Here is a 12764-nt window from a genome sequence, read left to right as displayed (position 1 = left end):
TCCTGGTCTCCTATGGGGTGCAGGGCCCAAGCACTTGGGCCATCCTCCACTGCACTCCCGGGCCATAGCAGAGAGCTGGCCTGGAAGAGGGGCAACTGGGACAGAATCCGGCACCCTGACCGGGACTAGAACCCAGTGTGCCGGCACCACAGGTGGAAGATTAACCTATTGAGCCATGGCGCTGACCTGAAAATCTTTCATGATTGTAATTTGTTTAAGGTTCTATGAGCAGAAATGGTCAGAAGGTAAAATTAAGAGTAGAATCTGTAAAATTACTTTAAATTAAAAAATGTAAAATTTTTAGCAAAGGTAATTTTTCTAATTATGCAATAGAAGTATAGTAGACTAATTGACTAATCATATTAAAATGCAACCTAATTGTGCCAAACCTTTTAGAATTGATATTCCTAGTGAACCACCGATTTTAATTATGTTTACTTTCCCAATCTCTCTAAATCAGGCTTGATTGGATTTAATTAGGAGTTTAGATATGTCTTAACACTTTAAATTAATCAAAACCCAAGTAATTTAATATTTAAGACATTAATCAAGAAAATAGAGCTGCATTTCAAAAATCAATCATTACTACATTGTTGTTAACCATCTACATGGCATTTCTGTTTGGGTAGAATTATTTATACAGTAGCATGCAATGGATAGTGCCCAAACAAAATTATTTGAAATTATCATTTACATGAAAGTGTATGTCTTTATTAAATTCAGTTAATACAGGTTTGTATTTACGTAAAAATGACTTACTCTTCCAGTACTTTCAGTAAAATTGCAGTTGTATTACGTAAGCAATATAGATATAGGACAGCAGGAAAGCAAAATTTATTTAAAGAAAAGGGCAACAGAAAGCACACACTCAGACTGGAGTGTGGGCAAACACAGGCTAGAATGAATTCAATTCATAAAGCTGGAGGTTGTCTATGAGGTAAATTGTGGTGCCTGGGGAAACAATTAATTGAATATTCAAATGGAGTGGAGTTCCTGCCAGAGCTTGAATATGCCAACTGCCACGCTCTTTTTTGGAAGTGTCATGGTGTCTGGGTATGATGGGAGTGAGCGTGCTGATTGTGCTTGACGGGCAACGAAGTTCAGATGCATGATGGTGAGTGGGTGTGCTGAGCTGGCAGCGTGTTCCATGTTTCCAGCCAGTGCCTGCTCTTAAGAGCAAAACTCTGGCAGCTAAGGTTTGCACAGAAGGAGTTTGAGTTTTGGCAGAGCAGGGCTGCGGTTGCAGGTGTGGCTGGCAGACCTCATTTTCTTGTCACTCACAAGCTACCTGCCTATATCAAAACCAGTGCTGAATCCCTCTGGGGCCTTTAAAAAACAATGTAGAAAGGAAGTGCTGCCTGCCCAGGTATACAATCCTTAAACAGAGTTTCATCAAGCCTGCTCACTCCTTTACATACCTAATTTGCACGTGCATCAGAATTGTGGAATGGGGCCCCGAAGTCATTCCAGTGGTGGTATTGATGGTAACACAGGGCAGAATGGGAGAGATGTATGACTGCTGGCCTAAGGGAAAATTTGGACCAAAGTGGCAACATAAAATGTCTTACATATTATGATGGAACAATTCCGTATCTATCGATTGGCACTAGTCAATCCTTTTCACACAGACAGTTCACAAAGAAGAGATGCTTCCTTACAGCTTCATAATGAAAAACAAAGATGTATTTAAAGCATCTCATACAATAGACTCCTCAGTGTGAGAAAGGGTTCGACATGTAGGAGTGTCTTACAAAGGAACACTGTAAATTAAATGTACAAGTTGTATATTTATATGTAGAGTATAACATCATATAGCAAAATGTAAAATGCCCTAAAAACCCACTTGTTATTCATAAAGCATCTATATTTGGTTAAATTACCAACATCTAAAAGGAAAGACATCAACTTCAGGTGAGTGTTTACCACCTGCAAAAAAGAGTAAGGAAAAGGACTGGGGACAGATGTCACAGAGTATTACAAATTAGCTCTGAATATATTTATTTTTAATATGTTAATCAAAACTTTAACTTATTCAAAGTGGGAAGGATGCTTACTTGAGATCTCAACTATTTTTACTACTACTTTTCAAAAGTAGTTTTTATTTGCTTAGGGAAAATTGGCTTTTAAAAGATGTAGTGGAGGGTAAAACACTCAGATCTCACCTAGAGGACATTATTTCAAAAAGTGAATTCTCTATGGGGGCCAGGTTACAAAGGCAGATAAAGATGAGGAACCATTTTTATTAGGAATGATGTGAACATTTTAAAATTAGGTGTGGTTAAATACTTATTTTACCTTTAAATTTAATGCAATTACTGAAATGAAATGTAAGAAAACAGTTTACAGCATAATTGCTGAAATACACACTATTTAGATGAAGAAATAACAACATAATAAATTTTAAATGATCAAAATTAATTCACAGGAGACTTACAATGAAAAAAATGGTAAACATATAAAATGAATCCAACTCGATTGTAATCATTAAAAAATTAAAAATATATTAAATGCAGAATATAATATTCTATTAATATACACGTAAAATAAATAGTTATTATTTCCATCCATGGTCTCACTTCTCAGAAGGCTACAATATCCAGGGCTGGGCCAGGTTGAAGCCAGGAGCCAGGCACTCCATCAGGATCTGCCAGAAGCACCTTCCCAGGTATATTACCAAGTAGAACAAAAACCAGTACTGGGATATGTGATGCTGGCAACCCAAGAAGTGATAAAACCATTGTATCAAAATGCCCACCCCTGGAAATTACTATTTTATGTGGTTTATCCTCAAAGTACTCCTAGGTATCCTACCTATGTGTGTGCCACATTAATCCATTTACATGTTTTCCTCTTATGTTATTAACAGTTACTCTCTGAATGTAATTTTGTCTTTCTGTTTATAGACCACCATCTTCCACAATGCAGCCCACTTACTTCAGCTTAGATCCTAAGATTGAGATAGAAGTATTTTGAGCCTTAGGTATGCTTCATTCCTTTTACCCTATGCTCTTTCCAGTGTTGTTAAGTCAAGGTGGATTTTAGAATATAATGGGACTTTGAAAGTTATTGTCTTTCCTATCACTTTATTTATGCATTGAAGAAAAGAAAGCCAGAGATGGAAAATGAGACAATAAAAATCAAATATTTTGCTGGGAAATTACACCTAGAAACTAGTTTTCTAGACTGGTAGTCAATATTTTCAGTTTTATCTTCCTAAATTTGTTTCATATATCTCGATTACTAGTTCATAGGGCATAAAATATATTAAAGTTTTTCAAAGATACTATCAATAGCTTGCCAAATTCTTTGTAACAATTTATGTTCCCACCAGTACAGAATGAGAAAAACATGCTGAATCAGCAATTGAAATGTGACACTCAAATATTTCCCCAAAGATTTCTTTAATTATCAGACTTTAATTAAAAAAGCCATATCATCTATGAAGCTCTCCCAATTACTTTAGTTCAAAAAAGTTACCACTCATCTAGAACAGTATGAATATTTCAATACATTCTTGTTGATAGGATTATTGCCCTACTTTTAGATATAACATGATTTAATATTCTATTCTGTTGCTACAAGTTTTTGCTTAAATAATTAAATAAATTTTTAATAAAATCTATGCCAGAAAAAGATCATGCTGTTATTTTTAACTCGGAAAATAGTGACTTCTAGATATTCATAAAAATAATGTGTGTATTTTGACATATATTTTCCTCCCAGAGACCAGTACTTTCTTGTCAGACTGGATTTCTTATAAATGCTAAATCACTTTCTTCAGTATTGTTTTTCCTGATTCTTGGATTTTATGGATGTATAATTATTGGTTTTTAAAATTCCTATGGGCTGGCGTTCTGGCACAGCAGGTTAAACCAAGCATCTGCAACCCTAGCATCCCTTATGTGCACTTGTTCAAGTCCCAGCTGTTGCCCTTCTGATCTAGCTCACTAATAATGGGCCTGGAAAAGCCGCAGAAGATAGCCTAAGTACTTGGACCACTGCCACCTATATGGATAAGAAACCTAGATGGAATTCCAGGCTCCTGACTTCAGCCTGGCCTAGCCTGACCCGATGTGGCTGTTTGGGGAGTGAACCAAAAGATAGAAGATACTTTTCTCCTCTCTCTCTCTCTCTCTCTCTCTCTTTCAAATAAGTAAATCTTTTTTTAAAAAAAAGATAGCTATAACATGCTTACAGTAATTATGTATGTATTTCAAGAATTTGACAAAATGTTGATTCAACAGTAAGAAAAATTATAAGTTCCATTTTGAAGTGGTAATAATTTTCTTAAAGATTATATTTTATTAATTACTTTTCATTTTATTTAAAAAGCAAAGAGATAAAAATCTTCAAGCCACTTGTTCACTTTGTAAATACTTGCAAAAGCCAGTGTTGGTCCAGTCTGAAGCCAGGGTGGATGGCTAGCAAGGACCCAAAAATATGAACCGTAATCTGCTGCTTTCCCAGGGTAGGTATTATCAGGAAATTGAATCAAAAGTGGAATAACTGAGAATCAAACCAATGCTGTCTTAACTGCTTTACCAAATGACTGCCCTGGAGATTCTATTTTAGTGAATAATTATTATATAATCAGTGTAGATATCTTCATTACTGGCTTAGAATATTTGATTTGCAGGTACTGCAGCTACTATAAGCTCAACTATAATGGTAACTTTTATTAACATGATTGTTTTCATGTCAATATGGCTCACAAGTGTTTACTACATGACATAATTCACTGTATAAATGGAAGAAATATAATGCTTTGTTATTACATATCTGTAATTACGTATCTGTAGCTCCTAATATTTACCCTTTGCTGTGTTTTGCATTCTAATATTTATTCAATGAGTTACTCACAACTGACTATATAATATCCCATTGCTTCAATTCTCTATATACTCAATAAAGGTAAATGTTGTTTCCATAGAGGTAATGAATATATATTGGATATCAGACACTATTTTGAATACTTGCTTAGTGATTGAATTTTGGCCAATATAATTTTTTAGAAATAACTATTTATTTGAGAATTTAACATTCCTCCAGATTTTCTTGAACCTACCATGTAACCCTTGTCCTGCATGCTTTTGGCCAGGTGCTAGATGGGGTTCCACTGTAGGAACAACCTAACTACTCAGATGTGGCATTTCTCTTTCTCATTAGGAAATTACTAGAAATATGTGCCTTCCTTACTTAGTGTTGTGTACTTATAGTCACAAAAAGGTTTACTTGACATTTTTGGAGCAGAATAATACTCAAATTTTAAAGCTTTTTATTTTAATTTTTATTATTTATTTATTTTTAATAGATTCAATGTGATTTGTGGTTATAATTCTAAGAACATAATATTCCTTCCTTCTCTCCTTCCCTTCCTCCCCCCAAATTTATCATCTGATTTATATTTTAATTTATTTACTATTATCTATATTTTTCTCTACTATATTTAATAGCAAAATTAAAGCATCAGATAAGATCTCTATGTTTGTCTGGAAATCCATTTAGCTAGCATTATAGTACTTTACTTTTGAAGGAAACAAATACATTTATATTAAGCTGAATGTTAAACTGAATGTTAGCTGAGTATCAACAGATAACCCCTGAAATCTGGTGTCAAATGCAAATAAAATTTTTATTTGTTTCATGCAGATATGAGTTTGGTCAAAGATGGGGATGGTAAATTCAGAAGGGAAGTCTTTATCTGGTTATTTATGGATGATGGATAATAGAGGGTTAAGTATCTTTCAAGGTTGTATTAGTGATGTCCACACACGGATGGGAGAATAAATAGTGAGGATTCCAAGGAGATGTTCACGGGCCAAGTGCAAAGAGCATGCATCTCATCCATCAAAATTCCTGATGTCTTAATTCAATGCTGTAAGCTTACCAAGATGCAAGAGGGAATAGGGAATGCAGTTTCTGGCTGAATAACCACTTTCCGAAATCAAATCAGTGCTATGGAAAAAGAAGACAAGTCTTTACTGGCCATGTAACTGACTTAGAAAAGTTGAAGATGACATGTATAATTGAAGAAGATTGATAGCCTGTATTTCAATCAAAATGTAAACTTTGTTCACAATAGATTGATACAAAATAACTAAAAATTTAATAATCTGTAGCATTCACAGATTTTCTATAAAATAAGTGTAGAATTATCAGTCTCTACCTTGTTAGATATTAGTTAAGAGGCTATATGGACACACACAAATATGGCAATAGGATCTTCCATTCTAGTTTACATGCCTATTTATAGTGTGACATTTCTGCTCAGCAAATCAACAGGGAGTCTAATTTCCCTTTAATCTGAGCTGCATTTGTGAGCTGTGTTGATCAACAGAATGTGGTTTAAATGAGTATGCAACGTCCAAGGCTGGGTTTCCAGCACCTGCTTTTACTCTTTTGGAACACTGCCCTCACATGGGGAAGGACCAGAGTAAGAAATATTTGGAAAGGAAGAAGCCCAATGTTCCCAGATTTCTCAGATAAATCCAACACATAAACTGTGATTCTGAGCACGGACCAGAGGATTCCTCCCAATCCCACAGAACTATGAGAAATCATAAACCATTTTGACTCAACTTTCATTGTGGATTATTATGTGGTAAAAGTTACCTGAAGATTTTTTTTCTTGATTTTTACACAATAAACTCTTTAAACGAGGAAAGTAATAGCACCCCTGGCAAGAAAATTTTTCTCTATTTGGCTAATGTCTTCCAATTGATAAAATAATAGAAATAATATTTAAGTGCTGATATCAATCTTCTCTTAACAGAGTACATATGTATTCTAAGGTAAGTCATAGATTTTTGTAAAACTTGATTTTCTTCAAGTATGATACGGCTCACTCAGGTTCACTAATTTCCCACCACTGTATAGCATCTCATTACAATAATGTGCCAAAAGTTATTAATTCATTTCTTCTAGAGATATTTGAATTATTTCTAAGCTTCTGTTCTTAGAAGAAATACCTCAGTGCATATTCATGTACTTGTCTAGTGATTCATATATGCAAGCATTTTTCTAGAGTTCCTAATGTTAGAATTATTTCAGATAAAGCAAGAATATTCCTCTCTCACTCCTAATCACTCCTAATGGGTGGCTCCAATGGCCAGGTCTGGGACAGGCCAAAGACAGCAGCTTCATGCGGGTCTCCCATGTGGGCGGCAGGGACCAAGCACTTGGGCCATCTTCTGCTGCTTTTCCCAGAGCTGAATCAGAAGTGGAGCAGCCGGGACAGGAATCAGTGCCCAAATGGGATGCCAGTGCTGAATCCACAGTACTATCCCTGCCCCCTGTCATGTCAGAAGACATGAAGAGTACCTAATAAGACAAGATATGTAGAGGAAATTATAATTGATAAAAATATAATCGATTTTCAAATTATATTTGTAATAAAACATTTTTGTACACTGTTGTGACTTCCATGTTGTCTATCAGCCACAGATAACTAGGTAGGAAATGTCTCTCCAAATCAAATGACGTGTGTTCAAATTTTTGTTCTACAAATTCCGAATTGTGTGAGCTGAGCAAATCATTACACCTGTTTATGACACAATGTGCTAACCAGAATAAAAGGTGGGGGAGGTGATGTATTCCTAGTTACAGGGTTATTCAAATTCAGTGAAGTCATGCATTTCATGTCTGAAGACTTCATTTAACTCTGTTTCTTTGTGTGCCCTGGAGGAAGGTAGCAATTTACCACAAAACACATCAGATATTCATCCACCATTCATTTGTATGTTTCTATCATCCTACTAGCGTATGTAGAAATGGGATGCATCAGCAGTATACCACTGAGCCACAATGTTAGCCCCAGTAAACCAATTCTTGAATAGCTATATTTTATCTAAAATAAATTATGTATTTCACAAATGCATAAAATATATACATCATAGTTTTACTGAATATTGACTTATATAATTAATATATTTTATTAATAACCTATTTTCCCTTAAGATATTTGACTTTTATATGTAAACACCAAAAATGACAACAAAAACAGTGCATTTATAACTAGAATTCCAATATTTTTGTTATGAAACATGCATAGAAAATTCAAACAAAACAGATCTTATCAATTTGTGTCTAGAATAATATCACCATTCATTTTTTGAAAATCTGATACTTCAAGCAAATATTTGTGCAACATATAATGTCAAGGGATTTTAGCATATATTTACACAAATAATGGGAAATATAAAATGTAATAATTATTCATCTAAGATTAAGAAGGACCAATTTCACAACTGACATTAATTTTGACATAAAATTCACATATATACTTGAGTTTTTACATAGCTCAGCATTTTTAATCCTGAATTATAAAATATTAGTAATATTTGCTTTGCCAAAATGGTGTTAAAAGATCTATAGGTAATGTCAACTGAATTCATGAAAGAATAATAAAAACCATGAATAATTAACAGCATACCAGAACTTACAAGTTGTGATTACAACCTAAGCAATAAACTTTCAGTTGTTCAGAATAAATGAATGAGTTATTGAGGTAGACAAAAGTATAATAAATCATAGTCAATCTGTAGTGTCATTTAACTGTGAGTGGAATCATTCATCTTTTGACATTATAAATCATATAATAGCTTTTTGTATATAACTGTGATTCATTCTGTATTTTTCTGCTCATAGCGTTACATTTGTATCAGTGCATTTCCATAATAAAGCTATATTCTCATTCATTTATAATTCTGTGATTGAAATCCTTTGAACTATGAAACTTGAATTGCAGGAAATTTTCAGAAGACATTTAAAATGAATATGTGAATGGTTTCTTTCACAAGAAGGAGATATTTTATCTGAGAAGAGTTTGTTAATCAAATGTTTTAATTATTGATAGTTTTAATTTCTTTCACACTTTTCTACCTTTCAGTGACTTTTTCTTTTGAGGGAGAAAAATACAGCCTGGATGTTGTTGAAATACACACTCCAAGTTTCATTATCAATAGACAAGCATTGTATTAGCTTTATTATTGCAAATTTAAAATCAGACCATATTGACACACTGTTTTGTTGGCAGAGTATAATCTCAAGTTTTATGAAAATAATTTATAAGCAGTAAAATAAGTATAAAATAATTAACTAAATAAATAAAATCATAAATAACAAAATCATAAAATAAGTATAAGACCAGCAACAAGTGGTTTTTCTTTTTCTTTTGAATATTAATTATAGACAAAATAAATTGCAACAAAATATTCATTACCAAAAATTGTATTTTAATTACTTACAATGTAGTTAAATAGAAAAAATTGATATTAACAAGCATTAATATCAATAAATGCTTCAATTCTTAAAGGTTAAATTCAAAGTAACACTTCTAGCACAATAGTAGTAAAATAAAGAGTAAAACATTTAAAAGTATTATTTAAATACTGTTAAAATATAATAAATATTCTACAGAAAATGACAAAATTTTAATGTTTGAGTTATGTACTGTGTGTGTATTGTAGTTTACAATCTCCTAGGAATTATTTTAAACTCTAGATCACATCATTTTATTGACTTAATCATCCATGTATTTCCTGGGTATATGGCATCCAAAATTATTTTATATTTTATATTTTATAAAATCAGGAATATTTATGGAACACACTCTTGTGGTTTGTCTTTACCTGCTATGCCACAATGCTAGCCCCTGTTTACTGACTCTTGAGCTAGAAGAATGAACATTGTGGAAGGTGGTTACAGAAAACAAAGATAAGTAGACATAGAAATAGAAGCTCTTCATCAATAAAAACTAACCAAAGAGATTAATAGTGTGTAGTAATGAAATTATGCAAATTGAATAACTAGACAGAATCAAACCATTTTATAAAGTGTCCATGAATTAATATAAAACAACCCACTATGTATATAATTAGTTTTCAAAGAATTTGAGAGGAAGAATACTAAAACAATTATTTTTTTTCACCACTTTATATATTTTACTCTATTCTATTCATATTTTACTCTACTTCTGAATAGATTTATTTATCAACCAAAGAGGAGCTTGGTCTGCTTCTTTGTTTGTATCTCCCCTCTGGCATCTTCTGTAATTTTCTCCTTTGATTTTCTACAATTCAAATATAGTATGAATAAGTGTAGATTTTGAGGCTGTGTTTTATTCTGCTTTGTGTTTGCTGTGTTTCTTGAGTCTGTGGTTTGATTCCTATAACTAATTTTGAAAAAAAAAAGAACTAAAATTTATTTATTTCTCTAAGTTTCAGTCTTGGAACTCTTCCTTCCTTCCATCTTTCCTTCCTTCCTTCCTCTCTCTCTCTTTCTCTCTCTCTTTTTCTTTCTCTTTCTCTTTAAAGTTTATTTATTTATTTGAGTGAGGCAGAGCCACAGAGAGAGAGAGGGAGAGACAGAAAGGTCTTCCATTAGCTAGCTCACTCCCCCAAACAGCCCTTCATCCAAGCCAGGAGCCAGGAGCCTCCTCTGGGTCTCCCATGTGGCTGCAGGGGCCTAGACATTTGGGCCATCCTCCACCACTTTTCCAGGCCACCAGCAAAGAGCTGGATCAGAAGAGGAGCAGCCAGGACAGGAACTGAACTGGTGCCTATAATGGAATGCCAGCAACCCCATTTTTAAGCAGGTGGAGGCCTAACCCACCATGCCAGAGTGCAGACCCCTTGTTTTGGAAGTTTCCCTTGTCATTTCTTCGAATTCCCTGATTTATTCATATGAATTCATGGAAAGCATCCTTCCTCTCTGTTGCAGTGTTTTTGGTTTCGTACCCTTCCTTTTGACTCTTTATTAGAGATTGCTTCTCTCTGCATTACCCCTATGTTCTTGCATACTGTTGCTCTTGCATTAGAACTCTGAACACACTCATTACAGTTTTTTGAAAATGGGGTCTGATGATTCCAACACCTCTGCTACTTCTGAATCGGGGTCTGATGCCTTCTTTGACTCTTCAGAGTATGTTTTTGTTTTGCAACATACTTTTTGATCATAGCTGGATGGGATGTGAACGATTGGGTAAAAGGACAAAGGTAAACAGTCCTTTAGTGTGAGATTTTGTATTTGGTTAGGAACTAGTTTGTCCTTACTGCTGGCTGTAGTTACAGGTAGCAGAGGCTGAAATTTCATTCTTTTTTTTTTTTTTTTTTTTACTAGAACAAAAAAAAATACTATAATGGATAAAGTATTACATTGTACATCAACCGTCAGGACAAGAGCTGATCAAGTCACTGTTTCTCATAGTGTCCATTTCACTTCAACAGGTTTCCCCTTTGGTGCTCAGTTAGTTGTCGCCAATCAGGGAGAACATATGATATTTGTCCCTTTGGGACTGGCTAGTTCACTCAGCATGATGTTTTCCAAATTCCTCCATCTTGTGCAAATGACCGGGTTTCATTGATTTTGACTGCTGTATAGTATTTGATAGAGTACATGTCCCATAATTTCTTTATCCAGTCTAATTATGATGGGCATTTGGGTTGGTTCCAGGTCTTAGCTATTGTGAATTGAGCTGCGATAAACATTAATGTGCAGACAGCTTGTTTGTTTGCCAATTTCGTTTCCTTTGGGTAAATTCCAAGGAGTGGGATGGCTGGGTTGAATGGTAGGGTTATCTTCAGGTTTCTGAGGAATCTCCAGACTGACTTCCATAGTGGCTTAACCAGTTTGCATTCCCGCCAACAGTGGGTTAGTGTCCCTTTTTCCCCACATCCTCTCCAGCATCTATTGTTCGTAGATTGCTGAATGTGAGCCATTGTAGCCGGGGTGAGGTGAAACCTCATTGTGGTTTTGATTTGCATTTCCCTGATTGCTAGTGATTTCATTCTTGTCTCTGCTATTGCTCGAGTTTTTGTAAAGATTATTTTTTAAAGATTTATTCATTTATTTGAAAGTCAGAGTTACACAGAGATAAAATAAGAGACATGGAGAGAGAGAGAGGTCTTCCATCAGCTGGTTCACTCCCCAGTTGGACAAAATGGCCAAGCTGCACCAATCTCAAGCCAGAAGCCAGGAGCCAGGAGTAAGGAGCCAGGAGATTCTTTCGGGTCTCCCAAAAGGGAGCAGGGGCCCAAGGACTTCTACTGCTTTCCCAGACCATAGCACTGGATCAGAAGTTGAGCAGCCAGGACTTGACCTGGTACCCATATGGGATGCAGGCACAGTAGGCGGAGGCCTCACCTGCTATGCTGCAGCACCAGCACCCTCTAAAGATTTCTTAAATAAACTCTGAGATGTTCAGTTCTTTCACTTATATTTTCAGTTACCAAATAAGCTCATGCAGGGGTAGGGCTTGAGAGGGAGGGAAACACTCTGCAATCCTATTGTTAAGTCTAAGACTTATTGCCTGTGTGCCCTTGGACTATGACCGTACCAACTACTCTTCAAGATTTGTCCTCTTTTGTTCCTTAGGAAAGACAGAAAGGCTGGGGGCCTGAGTTACGTTTTTCCGGGTGCCCAGATCCCTTAGACTCTGGCAGTACTCCAGTAAGTTTGTCTGTGATGAAGTCTGGCATTACTAAAGAGAATAAAAAAGAAAGGGAGATGGGAGGATGGTGGAAGCCAGGAATGGAGAGTGAGTAGGATGGAAAGTATAATTATGCTGTTAAATGTATATATGTGGGCCAGTGCTATGGCATAGGTTAAGCCTCTTTATGCAGTGCTGGCATCCCATATGGGCACTGGTTCGAGTCCCAGCTGTTCCACTTTCCATCCAACATCCTACTAATGAGCCTGGGAAGGCAGCATGGGATGGCCCAAGTGCTTGTGCCCCTGCACTCATGTAGGAGAACTGGAGGAAGCTC

The 12764-nt window shown here is 35.2% G+C and overlaps 1 pseudogene; it reads left to right on the top strand.

Annotated features, from left to right (window-relative positions):
• The window catches only part of LOC100350191 (phosducin-like protein 3), a 103471-nt pseudogene extending 91041 nt beyond the window's left edge, over window positions 1–12430 (top strand).
• The last annotated feature ends 334 nt before the right edge of the window (window positions 12431–12764 follow it).

Source organism: Oryctolagus cuniculus, chromosome 12 (genome assembly GCF_051225735.1).
Source record: "Oryctolagus cuniculus isolate XC-2025 breed Fujian yellow rabbit chromosome 12, ASM5122573v1, whole genome shotgun sequence".
NCBI classification, from domain to species: Eukaryota; Metazoa; Chordata; class Mammalia; order Lagomorpha; family Leporidae; genus Oryctolagus; species Oryctolagus cuniculus.
This window is presented reverse-complemented; position numbering and strand designations above follow the sequence as displayed.